Raw genomic sequence first — 20,106 nt, 5'->3', positions numbered from 1 at the left:
TCTGTTGGTGATTGGGGCATTTCACAAGTGGCCAAACCTGATCCTGCGGTGATAGTCCTTGATCTAAATGATTCTAGTTTTTCCTCTCAGGACTTACCTGATCATTTATCAGGTTCACCTGACCTATTTTTAGATACCAGCTGTCCAAATTCAGCTTTAGCAGTATCTTATGTTGCTCCTACTCCGCGACCACCACGTTTTCCACCACACGATTCAGAACCATCCAATACTATAGAACCAACTAACAGAATGTTAGAAATTGCACTAAATTCAATGAATATGGCTATACTCTCATTGACTAAACTTTTTGAATCTCTCGGTTGCAAATTAACCACACAGGCCATTCAAATAGACCAAGTGCTGCAATGGCAAAGTACACTATCCGAAATTATGAAGGTTTTCCACTTAGCTCTGCTCAACCAAATAAGACTATGGCTACAGCATTTACGCACACCAAAGTGAGCACAGAAGAGGAAAATCCTACCTTAAATCAAAGACCTGTAGCAACGGAGCAGATCACACCAGTAGTCCCCTTTATCCCTGATATCATTCTTGATCAGAATGCTATAATCCCACAGACAATTTTTACCTCAAATCCTACTAGTAAAGTAGCCACCTCACTTGCATTGACTGTCAAAACAGTGTAAAGTATGTTTTCTGCCGCTAAAGATGCTAAGGAAACACAAGAAGATCGACCTAAATTAGAGAAAATTCTAAAGGGAAAAAATCCAAAAATATTAAAAACCTAAAACAAAAATCTGCATCACAAGCAAAGCAGTTTATTAGAATTTTGCGTCAAACACAGTCTACAACTAATCAAGCATCTAAAGCTATAGCAAAAAAATATCTTCAATTAGCACAAGAAAAAAAGCAAGTATCAGCTACCTGTGACAAAGCGAGTATTGTGGCGTGTAAACCGCTGAATAATCTAGTAGAGTTAGCCAAAGCTGCTAGTTCAGCTAGTAACGATCCCCAACCAATCCATCCTTCTGCAACTCAAGCTAACTGTATGAAGGAAATATTCCACAACTAGAACTTGTTGATTATCGTCAAGAAATGAGATAAGCAGTTGACGAATACATGACTGCGCAACCAGCACAACAACACTCTCTTGACTGTCCCAGCAATTCTATATTATTCTCTAAACCTAAAATGTGCTCTGAGAATAATCCAAGCAACATCGATGGGAAGGAAAATAATAACAAAATACAGAACCTACCTCTAAAAACAACTGGAGATAAAACATACATTATAGATAAAACCCTGATCTCCAAGTGCAAACCTAATCAAAGAAATCTAGCTAACTCAAATCTGCATACCTCTCTAGGTCCTGAAATCTTGCGACTAATTGAATCTGCAATTACAAAAGTGACAGAGCAAAGACCACCAGTTCCGGAGATTCTTAACAAACTACAACCTGCTCCTCAGAATATGAAAATACAACAAAAACCGTTAACTAAATGATTGGCTTTACATTCCTTAGTTCTACCGTGCCAACCATCACCTAGCATCCAATATGATTTAAATAGAAAATCTGTAATGACAATAATTTGTGAAATTCCAGCTTTAGATGACCTTTGCTCTATCGATATAGAACAGGTTGAATTTGTTCATGAAAAAAAGAGAACTTCCGTAATCTTGTGGTTTAACTCCCGACTAGTTATACATTTCTTCATTTCTTCTGGTTGGCCAACAACAATTTTATGACCTGGGCTTTATTCTATCTGTTGCACCAGTACAAACAACTATGGCCTAAAACAAACCTGCAAGTTGTACAACTGAGCTATCAAACTCACTGGCTCATGCAAAAGCAACAAGCATAGCACTGTGTGTTTGCATTCATAATCATACTCAGCAGTACCTAAACACAGAAACAGCCAAGAGAGCTTTCTGTTTTGTTAGCTGGAATTCAAGAGGATTTAAACATCTTATAAATAAGATGTCAGCAAAACTGGAAACATTTGATATAGTTATGCTGCAGGAAACTTGGCTCACCACCATCCCTACATGGGATCATTATGATATATATCTAGTACCAGCAATCAAGGCAGCTCGTGGTAGACCTATGTCAGGACTATTAATAGCTGTTAAACAAAATCATTTGCTCAAATCTGAAAATTGGATTTCGCCTAACTCATTTATGCAAATGATAAAAGTAAATTCAGGACCTACATCATTTGCCTTGATAAATCTATACTGGAATCCTGTGGGAATATCCAAATTCAATTCGACAATCTCTGAAACACACAAGCTACATGTCTTTAGCTCTGACATTAAAGCAAAAACAGTGCAAATTCGTAAAGAAAAATAAGAAGCTACAAAGCTACCGGCATAACAAAGAGGTCCAGCACTAATAAAGATTAGAACCACATTTAAAAATTGGTTAAGGTCTCGGAAATCATCCATCTATCAAGATGATGCGTAGATGTTGTCTAAATTACTTACCAAAAACACATCACAAATATGGACAGTAATAAATAAAGCAATAACAGGATATCAAGTAGCCATACAATCGAATGCTGTCAAGGAACAGGAATGGATTGATTACTACTCCAATATGTATTCATTGCCTGAAAGCCCTGAAAGCTCACATCAGTCAGTGACTTCTAATAACAAAAACAAATTCCATCTCACATTTGATAAAGGTGATATTTTGTACTACATTAAGAAAGCAAGTGGCTTGAGAGCATAAAACATAAAATTTATTTTTTATTGATTTTGGGGGGTCCCCCATCCCGCCATTCCCTTTCAGTTTATATCTATTACCAAAAACCCACATCCCATATATATAAATATTTGATGGGTTTTTTTCAATTAAAAATTTGCAGTAAAAAACCCTGTGAAAAAATGTCCCGTGATGAAAGGACGTTGTACCGAAACAACACCCTGAGATTAGGGCGGAAATACTATCAAACATGTTTAAGAATATAAATTACACCCAAATCATTCCTCAATCTTGGAAACAATCAATAACTATACCAATTTATAAGAAGGGTGATTGTTGTAACCCAGCCAGTTATAGACCCATTTCTCTTCTGGATGCCCCCGGGAAAATATTTAGTAATATCATTCTAAGCGAGTTAAATGCTTGGTCCCTAGAAATGAACAAGAGAGACTCATTTCAATCCAGTTTTGTATCAGGATTAGACAGGGTGCACAATATTATCACCTTGAATATGTTGAAATCTCCGAGTGCCATCCGGAAACAACCACTTTATATGGCCTTTGTTGATTTCCGGATGGCATTCGACTCAATTGATCGACAATTACTATATGCAAAATTGAGCCAATATGGATGTCCTTCACCCTTAATCTCATTGGTGAAACATTTACATACAGACACCTCTATGAAATTATGGTTGGCAATGGACAGTTTACTCTCTGCTGCTTTTGACGCTAAACAAGGCCTAAAACAGGCTGACTATTGGCCTCTATATTGTTCAATCTATTCATTTTAGATATGGGAGAATCATTTATGGCTGTTCTATCTGATGCACCCACACTAGGTGTTCAGCGTATAGCCCAGTTGCTATACGCTGACGACCTGGTTCTTTTGTCACAAACACCAAAAGGGTTACAGTATTTGTTGAATGCTCTATCTGTGTATGCTCAATCAAACAATTTGTTAGTGAATTTGGAGAAAACACAATTTCTGGTTTGCCAAAGGAACACAATAATTTGCACCATTAAATATAGATGGAGTCTGCAAGATACAAAATTGTCAAGAGTAGTTGAATACAAGTATTTGGGTATGATCATACACGACTCGATGTCCAATATGCCATATAAACAAACTCCCTATAATATGCTCCAGCAATGGGATTTACTTGAAGCACGATTTTGGAAGAGTGGGATGAATTTACCATCTTGTACTCCACTGCCTATACTGCAATATGAACTTGGTTTGCTGTCTTTGTCAGTCTATGCATCGTGGAAAATGTGTCATTTTTTTTAGGAAATGTATGCTGGGACTTAAAGTAAGTAATATTCTAAGTGTGGTAGCTCACAATTTGATATCATCTAAACAGGCAGCCCATCACCCCTGATCATGCCCCGCAGGCAGCCCATCACCCATGGAAATGCCCCGCAGACAGCCCATCCACCCTCCCCATGCTCCGCAGGCAGCCCATCCACCCTCCCCATGCCCCGCAGGCAGACCATCCACCCTCCCCATGCCCTGCAGGAACCTCAACCACCCTGACCATGACCCGCAGGCAGCCCATCCACCATGACCATGCCCCACAGGCAGATCATCCACCCTCCCAATGCCCCGCAGGCAGACCATCCACCCTCCCCATGCCCTGCAGGCAGACCATCCACCCTCCCCATGCCCCACAGGCAGACCATTCACCCTCCCAATGCCCCGCAGGCAGCTCATCACCCCTGACCATGCCCCGCAGGCAGCCCATCACCCATGGACTTAACCCGCAGACAGCCAATCCACCCTCCCCATGTCCCGCAGGCAGCCCATCCACCCTGACCATGCCCCACAGACAGCACATCCACCCTGACCATGCCCCGCAGGCAGACCATCCACCGTCCCCATGCCCTGCAGGCAGACCATCAACCCTCCCCATACCCCACAGGCAGCCCATCACCCCTGACCATGCCCCGCAGGCAGCCCACCATCCCTGGACATGCCCCGCAGACAGCCCATCCACCCTCCCCATGCCCCACAGGCAGACCACCCTCCCTGACCATGCCCCACAGGCATCCCACACCACAGGGGACACCCCTAAAGCCCCTGGCCATGCCCCACAGCCAGCACACACCAAAGGGGAGACTTTTTCCACGCAATTTGCCAGGCACAAGTGGGGTACGCATATTCTGAGGGGTGCGTGGGGAGTTTTACATGTGATTGGCCTGGCGCGAGTGGGGTACGCGTATTCTGAGGGGTGCATGGGGAATTTTACACGTGATTGGCCTGGCGCGAGTGGGGTACATGATTTCCGGGGTACGCGAGTGTGCTTTACACGCCAATTGGCAGTGTGGGCCCTCCCGGGTGTGATCTCCCCCCCACCCCATGCCCCACAGGCAGCCTCCACCACAGCGGACCACCCTACACCCCTGGGCATGCCCCGCAGCCAGCCCATCACTCCTGGGCATGCCCTGCAGGCAGCCCACATGGTACCATGCACTTGTGAGCCCCAACACATGTCCCCCCATCCCACCCCCATTGACGGCAACCTGCCAGCAGGCCCCGACACATGTCCCCCCATCCCACCCCCATTGACGGCAACCTGCCAGGAGGCCCTGAAACATGTATCCCCACCCCCATTGACTGCAACCTGCCAGCAGGCCCTGACACATGTCCCCCCACCAGTGACGGGCACCTGCCAGCTGGCCCCAACACATGTCCCCCCCATCCCACCACATTGACGGCAACCTGCCAGCAGGCCCCAACACATGTCCCCCATCCCAACCACAATTGATGGCAACCTGCCAGCAGGCCCTGACACATGTCCCCCCAAACACCACGTCATAACAAGACAGACCCATGTCTCTAATGCCAACCCAAATGTCCCTAATGCCAACCCAAATCCCAACCCCCAACACCCCAGTACAAACACGCAACCATCCACTGCACCCACTCCCTGGTAAATTACCAATGCCATGAGAGTCTGAAAAGAACCAGCATGCCCATGAATAAATGTCCTACAGAGCCACACACTAGCAAACCATGACTGAGCCAGTACTCATAGAGACATGCACAAAACCAATGAGAGAAGACCACACAAATAATATAGATGCAATAAATGTATTAAATGTAACATGTAAACTCAAAATCAAAAGCACATATGAAAATGGAAATTATTCAGAGTCAGTATGATAAAAAAAAATCAAATCCAAGAAAAAAGTGAGATCCATGAAAAGCCAAATGAAAAGTGGTCCATCGCCAATGTCCAAGAAATTAAATCCAAAGGTCAAAATAAAAAATAAAAAAAACATTACTCCATGGGTCCAAAAACATTAAGTATGTACACTACTGCAACTATTGACAAAGAAAGTCACAAAGGTCCATGATCCCCAGAAGAAAACCTATACAAAAACCAATAAAAACATAACTAGGTACAAAAAGGTGGAGCAAAGTCCAGGCACACCAAATAATAAAAAAATAAAAGGAAACCTATCTCTAAAGAACTATATACTGAGGTGGTGGGCCAGTCCCACGGCTCACTTGGTGATGTTCCGCTCGAGGGCATCATCGAACTCCAAGTCGATTATCCAGAGGCGGGCCTATTCCCTTGCCTCGGGTCTCACAGGGATTCAGCCATGGTATCCACAAAGTCCCTGCGAGTTACCTCAAGGCACTCAGCCCACTTCAAAGCCCGGTTCATGGAGTTCTCTGCCATGGCCATCCTGAGCCATGCCCTCTGCATCTGCCGCTGCTCTGCATCTATCTGCTGGCCCAACCGCTGCCACACGGAAGACTCTCCCAGTCCTGGGTACTCCTGCCCCTCGGCCAATGCCTGCCCTCCGGGATGTTGATGGCCCCTAGCCATGATGCCTCCCATGCTGAGGCTGCTGCTGCCTCCAAGCAACTGCTTCTGGCACCACAACGGCATCCAGGCTGATGGAATCCCGTTGCTGTCGTGCACGTGCCCTGCTTGTTGATGCCTGCACGTCCTCCATTTGCTGGGGTCCAGTTGGTGGGGTGGCCACCCCTATTGGACCTCCGACTCCCGACTGTGGCAAGGATGTGTCCTCTACCAACCTGGCCACTGGCTCAGGTACAGCTCCACAGGGGGCCCAGGTGATACAGTTGAGGAGGGGGTCGCAAGAACATCCAGCACACGGAGGAACTCAGTGCCGATGACCCATCCTAGTAGGTTAACACCCCCATTGTTGATGAGGAGAGGAAATTACTGACGGGCCCATTGGTCAGCACTCACCCTCGAAAACTAGTTATACAAGATAGCTGCACCATGTGAGGACAGAGTGCAGGATTCACATACTCCGGCAAGATCCAATAATCAGGACTCAATAAATTGGCAAAGGGAAGTCTGTTTAATGATACATACATCAGCAAATGGAAATCAGCAGCATCGCGATCACCTGCCTCACCCCGACTTCCCCGAACATTAGTCCAACAGCCTCTTTTATGGGCAAAATCTGTCATCATTGACGTCTAATTCTACAAAAAATCATCATGCAATACAATTGGTTGGGAAAGGTAACTTAAGTATAGGTGCTATATCTGTATATGGAAATAACGCAAGTGGATTGGATAACTCTTATCGGGTGGGCGTCTACGCCCTTCCCTTTACACCACACGTGATTGACGTCACTACAAGTACGATGTCTCATTGGTTACAGTGTCTATAGGACCCTAGATTACATGGTCCCTTGTGATTGGGCAAGTTACACCCCTAAACATAAATCTCCATTTTAATTAGCAGCTTTAGAGTAGACACCCTGGTGCCTAGTGTCCAAAGATTTACCCTTCCTCCCTTCCATCAATCAGTGTTTTAGGGCTGTGTGTCAATTAGTTGGCTGGGTATGGCCTCGGATCTGTAGTCTCTTATCAGGAAAAGTTATGGCACCCACTGGTTCTGGATGACATCAGGCGGTGGGACATCTTCGAGCCTGTCTGGTCACGTGTTGGATTACCGTGAATCTGCTTCAGTTTCCAACCTTTTGTGTATTTAATTCTGTGTGCGCTTGGCCACCTGCATGGGCCTCTCTTATCTTGACCTTCACGGGCGGGCTGGTATTCTCTGTAGTTGGAGTCTCGTGAGCTCATGCTCACCTCCCCTTCTCTGGTTGACCTCGATCTCCCCGGCATAAGCCTCTGTATGTTGAGTTTCGATTCCGCTCCTTCTCTGGTCTTTGCTGGGTTTCTACACTCGGCCTGTCAGGCCTTTGGCCACCTGGGTACATTTCTGCTTTCACAAAATGGAGTTGCACGTGTACATTGTGCAGTATTGAGGTAGATATATGGTTGGCCCTTGCCACTCTACTCTCCTACTAGGCATTGCAAGCAGTATCAATGTCTTAGCCTCTTGCATTTCAAGCTTATTTACACACATTCAACAGGGCGGTTGCTTCCATCTTGCCTTAGGGCACCATACTCTTATGTTTTAACAGTGTCTCTCCCCTGCATCCATTATCATTATCCTTGCGGTTACTAGTACTAGCATTCAGGCTTTCAGTAGCCAAGTCTGTTTGTTCTCGGGGCTGCTCGGGCCCTTGGTTTATTTTCATTGGCCTTCCATTAAGGCTTTAAGGGTCTCCTCATGGACCGTGTGCAGGTATTCCTCATTCCGTAACAGTGGCTGGTATGGCTGTCTCATAGGGTATCGTGCTGCCCAGGGTTATCACGTTATGGCTGCTTCAACCGGTATTGATCTCCTTACGTACAAGGGGCAGAGTCCCAGGGCGGCTCTCTGTTGGTTTATTTGCTCCCCATGCGTCAAGTACCACAGCGAGTACCTTACTGGAAACTCGCAATGGGGGGCAGGGGTGCGGGTCATATCTGGGACCTCCTCTACACAATACAGGTATTCGAAATAACATGCATTGTCCTGACGAGAACCCTGCACGTCATATCGAATACCTGTGCAACGTCAACCCAGCTAGGACAGGCTCAACCTGGTCACGGATTGCCACATCCCAATTGTTGTTTGCGCCTCCCCTCCCTGAAAACGGGTCTGGACGAAGGCATCCCTGCTGGTGCCAGATGATGCAGTCACAGGATCAGGGACCAGATTACACACAGGCACCTCCACAGCAGCCTGTGCTGCCTCCTGTCCTGGCCCTGGCCTGCACCACTAGTACCAGTGGATTCCCCCCTTCCAGGCCCCGTGTGTGGGGCTCTCATGGCCTCCTCCTCAAACAAACCCCCCACCAACATGGATGACTCTGTGCCGTCTTCCTCCATAGGCCCCTGTGGGGGCTCAGCTGCCCCTTCTGCTGCTGAGGAGTCCACCTCCAACCTCCGCCCCTTGGACCTGCACTCGGCAGCTGCGGCCATACACGCGGCACCAGACTCCTCACTCCTAGAAGATATGATTACCGGTGGGGAGCTGGGCCTTGCGTCTCCGGCTGGTGGTGGCATCCCTGCCGCTGTGCTCTACAGCACCGTCACTGCCCTCTTCATCAGTCGACGCTGCAGACCGTGAGAGATAGAACACAGGCACCAGGGCACTGTACAATGGTCTGATACACACATGACAGTTGCACATGAGTGTCAGACATCACAGATGGCATCACACTCCCCAACATTCATGTCATTTGAACCCACATACCTGCACAAATTAACAGGAATCGTGCAGAAAGCATCAGCATCCATACACACGCAACTGCATGAACATCCAAAGGTTGGCATGATGTCACAAGCAACATGGGGAGTGCCGAACACAGGCACACATGCCACCAGACAGACATGCATCTGTACATCTCCACCACCTATCACAGTGCAATCATCGGCAACTATGTCACATCTGCCAATCAGGTACCCAGATGTCCGGGACACATGCATCCATGGCGTCTCGCTGTCACACACATGCCAAACAGACACAAGCACATATACACTGGGCACGTACATGAAGGTGGGACAAGCATCCATGTGTCACACAACAAACATGGCATAGTACACAGCCAGACATCCAAACATGCGTGCATCAACACATGCAGTTGTGCATCATGCATCAGAATACATACACCACTGATGTGCACCACACATGACTTGTCATACATGCAGCACAGGCCTGTCTCTGCACACAGACATCCATACATGGGCCTTGTCAGACATATTTCCAAGCTGCATACTCCTGCCACACTCAACATGCACTGTGTGGAATGGGATAGGCCAGACACACACCGCTCGACTCCAGATGGGTCTGCCTCTCTAGGACCTGGTGGTAAAGCACTGGGTTGATGAGTTCCAGGACCCTCATCTGGTCGATGGTAAGTTGGACCTGGCGCCCCCCTGCGTCCGCTGCCCGCAAGAGGCGCTGGGCCTTCATGAGGGTCCTGGACCTGTAGCCCTCCCATCACTTCTGGATGTGTTTCAAGTCATGGGTTGCCACCCCCTCCGCGTTGATGGCAACCATGATGTCCGATCAGGTCCTCTTCCTTTCCTCCTTGTCGGTGCACGGTCGTCTGAAATGGCATCATAATGCCCCAGGACTTGCTCCACCAGGATGCCAACTTCTCCGGCTGTGAAGCTGAGAAGCTGATATACCTTTGCCTCTCTGGCTGGGGGTTGCCAGTGGTCTCAGATGGTGTTTGCCCCAACATGGCAACCCCTGAGGCAGGTGTGGGTGGGCAACCGGGTCCTGGGGCTGGAACACCAGTTGGGAGTCTTCTGTTCCAGCAGGGTTGGTCACAGCAACTGGACCCCTGTCAATGGCTGATGAGCAGGCACCAAATAGCAGGGTACGATGGCAGCAGGCAGGTAGGCAGCAGCAGATGGCTCGTGGGAGGATGCTCTGGAGTCTGGGGGCAGTAAAATGGCCTTCTGGAGAGGAGCGTGGTCTTCCGTGTGTTGTCGCATGGCCAGCTTGAGGCAGCGTGTAATCGGAGGAAAGGGCCTTAGAGCATAAGTGATGTGACACGTGCGGGCATTTCCCTCGGAACGGGTTAAATGTGAGCATGGCCCAGCAGTTCGCTGTACGTGCTTTTCGTGGAGAACGACGTGTGTGTTGTTACTTCTTGCTGTTTCACGTGCCATCACTTCACAGTGGATCGAGGACGTACCTCTTCTTTTGGTGGGGGTCTTGCCTACGTTGTCTTTCTTTCCCACGCTAGTCATACCATGAGTCGCGCATGCTATTTTTCCCACTACGGGACCCCTGTGTATCGCATACCCATTTTAGAGGTCATAGTAGCCTGTGTGTCCCACGCGTATGCATTTTTTGTGTCCCTGGGTGCTGCTGCGTACTGCAGGAGGTTAATTCCACACACTTGGGCTACCAGGGGTTGCATGCATGGTTTTATTGCAGATTTGGGGTGTGTGAGCATTGCGTGACCCGTCATTTTCTCAAAGGGGTCACATACAACCTTGCAGGAGCACAAGGGTACTATTTACATCACGTACCCCGCACCCTTCACCCCAATTGCCCAGGACAATTGTCGTATACACCTCCCATTGGCACTAGTACATCTGTGCCATGGTTGGGTGGCCACGAAAGGTGAGGGGCGCCTCAGTTGGGCATCCTCCACGTGATGGGTGTAGTCAGGGACATGGCCGGGGTGACCAGGGGGTAGGGGGAGTCTAGGGTGGCAAGGGTGGCTGCAGAGGGGGAAGAGGCAGGGGTGCGCAACTTCAGCAGGATGTTCTGCCACGTGTTGGTGCAGTCATGGCACCTGAGGACTCCCAGGCTGAATTCCAGGTTGTCAGGAGGCACAAGGAATGTGCGTGCAGGGATGCTCTGACCGAGGCACATGTCCCTGTGGCAGCGTTGTCATCTGCTTCCCTGAGCATCCGGGTGTTGGCAACTGCATAGGCAGATGCAGCCAATACCACCCCGGCTGTGAGTCTGCCAGCCAGGACAGTCTCGGTCACAGACCTAGGCACAGCGGCTGTGTCTGCGCTGGGTCCTGCCAAGAGCACCCAGCAGCCACTGATGCAAGTCACGGGTTCCGTCCTAGTTCCACCTCCCACTCCCTTGGTTCAGTCCACCAGTGTCACTGCCCCAACTGATCAGGGCGGCATTTGCCAGTCAGGGTCTGGACCACTGCCCAAGAGGAGGAAGGTTGCTCCTGCGCAAGAGGCTAGGACCCCAGACACAGCTCCGGCCTCCGGCACGTCGAGGAAGAAGCCTTTCGGTAAGCAGGAACTGGACTTCCTTGTGGGATATGTGTCAGAACATGAACACAATTTGCTAGTGGGCCCAAATTGCCATACTACTCCTGCCCAGCGTTGGGAACACTGAAAGCATGTTGCGGATGGTATTAGTGAATTCAGATTTGAGGTGTGTACAGCTCAGGACTGCAAAAAACATTGGGATGACCTCCGACGCTGTGCTAAGCAAAAGCATGCCTCCAATTATGCCATGACTCAGGTGACTGGCAGGGGGCCACCACCTGAGGAGGAAGAACTCACTACGCACGAGGTGATTGCTGCAGAGTTCATACCGGCACAATTGATCGTAGGATTGGGAGAGATGCAGGATTATGATGCCCCGTCTGGTGAGTGTTGTTGTGCGTTTGTCCAGCCCATGTGTGGTTTGCTTGTGTGATGTGTTGTCCTGGACTGCCACTACATGCTATGTGTACATGGTTCTCATGCGCGAGTCATGCAATGCCTCACTAAAGTGTGCTTGTTGTGATGCATGCTGGACATGTGAAGCAGACGGGGACTGTACTTATCACCACATATGCACCCTACTCATATGCTAGTCACCCAGCTGCTCCTCAGGTCCATGTTCCAGCTCATTGACCTGTCTGCATGTAGCCTGTGGTGTCTTTCCACTCAGCACTCGGACTATGTCATCGCATGAGTAACGTGCATGTGTGTTCAACCTGCATGCAGATACTCCAAGCGGGCATGCTTCCTTGCCCCTCTGCCCCCTGCACCTCAATTTAACCATGGCACTGGTGGGTAACATGTTGTACTACTGCAATGGCCAGTTCCACGCTCCTGTGTACATGCACACTTCCCCCTGCGAACCTGCCAGATACATACTGTGGGGTACATCCTTTGTTCTTGATATAGGGTGTCTCACTCAGACTGTGCAGATGGCAGATGCTCCCCAGGGACATGAGTGCACATTCATGCTCCATGTGCATTCCATGTATGCCCCTATGTGTCCTTGGCAGGATGATCATTGTAGTACGTGTCCAGGATTACATACTTATCATGGCATTTGGTCATCCATTCCATGCTCAGTCCTGCATCATGCACGTGTTTAGGGTGTCATTGTCTGTGTGGGGCACAGGCCTCCCCCCGTTGCAGACCCCCTAACTCTGTTCAACTGGTGTAGTGCCTTCTGCATGAATGGGTGTACTACTAAGGGTTCATCATGTGTCCTGCTTACTGTCTCATTCTCATCTGCTGTGGTGTCAGTTGACTGAGATGATGCAATTGATGCTAGACAACACTGTCTGCCAATACACAGTTCCCTGGTCAACCTTTCATTGCCATGCAATGCCTCCCTGCATTTTCACTAAGGGACGGGGGGGGTTAACTGTAGCCATGCAACCCAGTGAATGCACATTGCACATGATGGCTGAACTTGCCCTTACACTGCCGTCATGCTTAGTGATTGACATCAAAACGTTCATGTTGATGTAGATTTTTGGTAACGTACACATGTTCGGCACTGCACCCACCCACTTCTGAGCCATATTACACCGTTCTACATTCCTACTCACTGCTGCAATGTCTAAGTGACCTGGCATGTATGTTCAGATTTTCATCCCTTCACTGTTATGAAACGCACTAGCACAGGTGCATCCTGTGACACATGTACTCTGTATTGGAACACTCTAGTGGGTGTTTAGCAAAGTTGATTGGTCAATCTGCGGGTTATACTAACTGGTATAGGCCGCCGATTGATTATAGCCTGCCAATCGGGTTGTAATTACTGTGGAGCTGCCTGCACGTGTGTATGTGTACACTTTCACATACATCAAAGCAAGCAGTGTTGAAGCTGTTTGCTTTGCTGTATAGGATGCTGTTCATATACACCATACGGGTGTATATGAACACAGGTGTATTTGAACACGTTCACATATACATATGCATGCAGCTTCAACGTTGTGTAGTGCAACATTGCAGCTACTTACTTAGGTGTGTGAGAAAGTGTTTCTTTACACGTGTTCTCAGCAGCATTTTTTGAATAACTCATATGTCGTTATTTTATGTAAATACTGCTGAGATTCAGCATTGTGCCCGTTATGTTCAATAGGCATAATCCTGAAGGTACACCCAGTCACAATTAGCAAATCTGGTGGAGCCTGGACGTGGTGATTTCACACACTGAATAATGTTTTTTGGCACATTCAATGCACAAAGTGCTGAATAAGGCCCTGGAGGGTGTTCTGGAGGCTTCATGGACCGGCAGCTTGGACCGTACTGGGTGTTATGGTCCCCCATATCTCATTGTAGGCCCTTGCATTGCTCGGGACATTCACTATGTCTTCAGGGCCCATGACGCCCGGTACGGGCCGACCTGCAGATGGATGACACTATATTGGTGATCATGATTTAGTGATGCATGTGTACATGCATATTACGTGTGTCATGGTGAGTTTAGATTCACTTGCAGCTGTGGCCATTTGGCTGTTGAAACATGCTTATGCTACGTTCTATCTCTTTGTTGCCATGTGTCATTTCTGCCTGTGATATGTGCCTGCCAGAAGTGGTGTGTGATGGAGGTGATATACTATATTCAGTAAATGTTTAGTCTTCACAATTTCCATGCCTCCATTTCTGCTTTCGGGATGCCATTGCAGATCAATGCCACTGGATGCATGCCGGAATTTGAGTTGTGTGTCTGCTTCATGTGTTGTCTGTTGATGTGATGTCTATGTGTGTGTGTGGGTTATCTGCTGCTGACATGTGGACTCATGTTTGTTTAGTTCACGTTACAGGTGATGACGCAATGGAACCAGAGGATGGTGATGTCATTCCAGACACGGGGTTGCTTTTACATCAGCAACATGGCACAAGTGGGCGTCGTGGGGTGGTAGACCACGAGAACCCATTCATGATCAAGACCATTGTGTCCAGGCTGGCAATCAGTCAAGCTCTGATGATCACTCTGTGCACAATATTGAGTTGGATGCGCATCATGGCCATTCATCGCCAGTGTGTGATCCTGATGTGGATGATCTTCTGTCCGCAACACCTGCATTGAGGGGCCATACAGTGTTGGAACGTCCTCCTGTGGTAGTTCCGGACGCATGGACACATACCACACCAGTTGCTGATGTGCCTGTGGCATCATGTCAACGGAGGGATGTAGTCCTGTAGCCGCGGGCGGTGCCAAACCAGCAAGGATCATGGCTCCTTCGGTCCCACAGGTGTAATGTCCGGCAATGCGGTGGCCGTGCACCACCGGGGTATACTGAGTGGGAGCAATCCATGTATGCCAGTTCACAGCAACAGGGAGCAGCTATTCATAGGATCGCTCAAGGCATAGAACGTGTGGCCCAATCCGTGCTCCCCCCCTGATAGGCAGGTGGAGCTCCAGCAGCAGGCAGTGCAGTCCACGTGCCGCTCACTCAGGCTGGGCATGGCGGACTCAAACAGGGCACGTCAGGCTGAAATGGTGTCTCTGCATGAGGCACTTGCTGCTCAGGCAGAGGCACACAGGGAGGCCCTGAGGGATGATCACCAATCCCTCAGATCTACTGTGGGTGTGCTCAATATATCCCAGAGGCAGCGGTCAGAAGAGAGGCTGGAGCAGCTTGAGGACACCATCTCGGCTGAGCTATGTGCATGCCAGGAGGTGCTACAGATGTCATATGAGGCCATACAGGCAGAAGTCTTTTACATGTGCTACTTTGCAAGAGGAAGCATGCGTATCATGTGAGGTGCTGCATGCTGGCCTATGTGCCATTGCCACACATGACCGGGTTTACCAGACCTGCATGCTTGCTGCTGTTGAGGGGCAAGCTGCATATAGGCGGTCAGGCAACTGTGCCACGTCCACCTTCTGATTTCCATCCAGAGGGTATGACAATGATTTATCTCCCACACAGATCGCCATGCAGGCTTTGAGACCATGAGTTTTTTTTTTTATCTCAACATCATTGCATGTGGGTGTTGAGGTGCACGCTGTACCTCCCCCCTCCTCTGTGCCCCCCACCCCCTGGGTCGTATGTGGCCATTTTTTTTTTTTGTTAATAATATGGTTTGTCTATTGTGCATTCATGTGATGGTGTGGTGCTTTGTGGCTTTTGAAAGCATCCACTGTGTGTTCCAGCTGGGCCCATACAAGCTTGTCTCATGTATGTGTTTGTGGCGTGGGGTCCTGACACATATGCCACTCCTGCTTCCCCTTTCCATGGGCTTGCAAGGAGGGTTCGGTGTGACAGCAAATTACACAGGGGCATTGGACTTTTGCCATGTCTGTGGCCGGTCTGCTGTACTACTTGTGTATTCACCACTAGTGGGGATTATGGATGTTTTCTCCACTGCCTTTCTGCAATCAATTTTGGTGAGTACATTTTTTAACTGTGATTTTATTGAAGTTGATTGTGATGTTTTTTCATTTCTTGCCTGTATACGTGCTTGATGCACTTCATGCTGTAGACGGTAGCCTGTACCGTTTAGCTGTCAAAGCCACACTGATGGTGGGAGGGGGCCGGGTGGTGACAATGTCAAGTTGTACGTGTTAGGTTCAGCCCCTGGGAATTGTGGCAAAGGTGGAAGCATTAGGAATGTGACCCAAGAACCACAACTCACGGTCCAGTCCTCACCTGAGATGGCCGCCGAGACTACTTCTACGCTCCCTTCCATTTGGATGGCATGTTGTATCTGTCTTCCCTCTTGGACTTTGCTGCTGCGCGACGGTGCAGTTTTCCTACTGGACTACAGCTCTTTTACTCGTTTTTCACACTCTGGTGCCTTTGGTCCTTGTTTTTCTTCCTGCTACTGTCCTTGTTGCAGATATGTCCGCCCGTCTCTCGGGCAGTTGTTTCTGCATACTCGTATTCTGCCTCGGTTAGACTCAGTACACTTCTGTGCCACAGCATCTCTCTCTCTCTCTCTCGCTCCTCCTATCTTTCATCTGTTAAATCCTTTATGTTGACTTCAGCCTTTTACCAAAGCTATTCAACTGTTCTGGCTCTTAACATGCTGTCAGCTGTTTCCGGCAATCTCGCATTCACTCTGCCTTACTAGACGTGTGCTGTCTCTACCCTTCTCCGTTCACACTATCAAGGATTGATTAGATTTCATCTCAACCATCCAGTTCTGCCAGACTCCTTGGTTATTTTCTATTCAAGTTTCAGCTCTACCCATCAGTTGTGGCATCCTCATTGATTATTGTCTACTCAAGTTCCTACCCATCCTGTTGAACCATTCTACAACTGTGTAACCTTGGAAGATATTCTATCATTCAGCTTGGACATGAACTTGGCCAATTTCTACAACTTCAAGTCATCTACTGGAGACTCTTACAGGGTTTTTTGGCACCTTGAGGCTTTTTCCCTGGTTTGGGGGTTTGGCTCCTTGGAATTCTCTGTGATTTGGTATTTTTACTGGTCAAGATGGCCTCTGAGGGAGCTAGACCCTATTTAAACGAAAGGAAGAACACAAAAACCAAGAGGATGGGGGATCCTGAAGACAGGTAAACTAGAAGGAAGAAGCCAAGGGACCACAGAGACAGTTCATCTGAAGGTCAAGGTGATGAGGAAATGAGGGAGGGGCTTTCGTTGTCGGACAGTACGCTTGGGCTACAGTGATGGGTCACTGTCTGACATTGTCAAAGTGGGGTACTATGTACATGATGTGTTCGGCTGGTCAATGGATGTTCCTGTGTTGGGTTTACCTTTCAGGTGTCAGGGGATTGGTGTGGTTTGACACACTGGGGTGTCCACATGGGCAATGTTCACATGTGATGTGATCAGGACACTGAGGGTCACTTCATTTCACATGCATGTATTGAGTGCATGTCCCTACTGACACATGCACTGACACAATGCACCACCACACATACAACCACCCATCCATGCCCACATGTGCACACAGATTGCCATCTCTGCCATGCTGAGTCCCTGCAGCGCATGATCACTTGCAATTTTCAGATTGTGTACATGCATCACTGGGTAATTTTAGTTGCTTGTCCTTTTTTATATGATAAGGTGTATCCCAAACACAATGGCCACTCACTGCGCTGTGTGCTGAGCGGTGTGTTGCAAGACACACACACAGCACACAGTTTTGGGATTTGCGGATTTGGATTGCCCAATGTGCATGCCAACAGGCATTCAGTCTTTTGTTGATGGTACCGCTGGGGGCATGCATGTGTGTATGACTTTATATGTGTGGGAGGTTGTTGGTCAGTCATTTCATCTGATTCCATGTCAGGTGTGATTATGTCAGGCCTGTTTCCATTCATCACATGGCACTTTGTAACTAATTTGTCATGTGTTGTGCATCTGGTTTGCTCTTTTGCTGTTGCATGCCATATCATGGTGTGGCCAACGAGGGTAATGGGGGTAGGGAGGGATTGGGTGACAGACCAGTGATGTTCATGGCCTGTTTTGCAGGGGGGGTGGGATATACACCTTGCATGTGTTCCTTTTGGTCACACCGGATTGGTTATGTTTAAGTAGCTAGGGATGCACACAATGTAGCACTTCCGTGGAAACATTCTCAGGGTAGTAAGGTTGTGACAGTTGACTGTCTCTTTGTCATCATCGATTGTTACCTGGTATGTGCCAGGCCTGTGTGCACTCCGCAGGGGTGGGAGTTTAGGAGAAAAATGTGGCAACAAGCTGGGTCCGGGCTGCCTCACCACGTGCCCTTTCCCCTCCCATGAGCAGCGTCTGTGCATGTGGTTGGGGATGTGGGGGCACCACCATGTCCACCTGTACACTCTGCCGTGTTGCAACATTGTGCAGGACACATGCGGCCACAATGATCCTGCACCTACTGGGGTGCATATAGTAACTGCCCGCCAGAGCGGTCAAGGGAGCGGAAGCGTGACTTGAGCTCTCCGAATGTGTGCTCCACTATGGCCCTGGTTGCAATATGGGCTGCGTTGTATCTTACCTTGGGTGGTGTGGTGGTGTTCCTTATTGGCGTCATCATGTGGGTGCTCAGAGGGTAGGCACTGTCCCCTCGGGAGGTGATGATATTTGTCATTAGTTGGGTTTGTGTATTTGTCTGTGTGTGACATGCATGCATGTGTACAGACATTTCTACTCACCAATGAGCCATGTGTTGCCATGCTTCCAAGCTTTCAGGTCCCAGCTCAGGGCAGACATTCTGTATATGAAACTTCCATGGGTAGATCCAGGATAGTTTGCATAGACAGAGATGATGATTCGATGGGCATCGCATACAACCTGTACATTAATGGAATGCCAGTGCCAGTGCTTGTGGTTGCAGTAGATGTACTCAGTGGCCCTAGGTAGACGTAGGGCCACATGGGTGCCATATATGGCACCAAGCCCTTTGGGGAAGTGTGCCACCCTGTAAAAGTCTTGGACCACGGCCTGCTTTTCTGCGGGTGTTCTGGGCATGTATATGTGCCCGCAGACTGAGGGGCGCACAGTCATGATTGCCAACACCTGGTGTAGTCTCCGTGACTGTGTGGGCTGTGAGACACCCCCAACTATGGTAGTTGTCGGGTGAAATGACCCAGTGGCCAAAAGTGCAGGACATTGAGCAACTTTTGCAAGGGGCTTAGTGCTTGGGAGCAGAAGGTGGTTGATGTGAGGTCATCCTCCCACTCAGTGACCATGTCTAGGTTGATATGAGGTGGAAACCTATACCTGCCATAGATGTTGTCATCAGGCATCCCAAAAAGGCTGGTCCTGGGTAAGAAAATGCAGGCCTGGCTATTCACCTCCTCCTGCGGTGTCCCACAATCACTGCTGCGAGAAATGGGACATTCATCGTAGCTGTATATACGGGTTTGTTGTTTGTGAGCACTTTTATACTGCGCAGGGCTGCTTCCGCCTGCCTTCGTGTGGCAGACCTGTTTACGCCTGTGCGTGTCTTTTGGTGTGAATATGTGTTGTTTGCGCGCATGGGCATTCTGTGCATTTCCCAGCAGCACTTCCCCACTTATGCCCTCATTTTCATGCGTTTTTCCCCATTCCGCCCCCTTTTTGGTGTGTGCACTAAACGTTGTGCGCTTTCGCTGTGCACGTTGTGCATGGCGTTCGGGATGTCATAGTTGTTAGGAAAGATTTCATATTAGAATGTAATTTTCCTTCCATGTGTCAACCCCCAAACATTTTGCTGCTGTTTTACACCCTGATCTAACCTTTGCCAGAGAAGCGCAGCCCTCAGCCACACTCCTCTGGGCTTCTGCTCACTTCTTATGGGGAAACTGACATGCCCTTAAGACAGTCAGTACTGGGAGACTTTGTTTCCCTTAGTCCTTTCCTCATGTTGCAGCTTTTGTGCAACATGTAACAAGAGTGCAATGTAACTTACTTTACTGCACCCTTGGGTCTCTAGACATTTCCAAGGCC

Source organism: Ambystoma mexicanum, chromosome 2p, assembly GCF_040938575.1.
Source record: "Ambystoma mexicanum isolate Mex_15411 chromosome 2p, UKY_AmexF1_1, whole genome shotgun sequence".
In the NCBI taxonomy this organism is placed as follows: Eukaryota; Metazoa; Chordata; class Amphibia; order Caudata; family Ambystomatidae; genus Ambystoma; species Ambystoma mexicanum.
Note: the sequence above shows the minus strand (reverse complement) of the source record.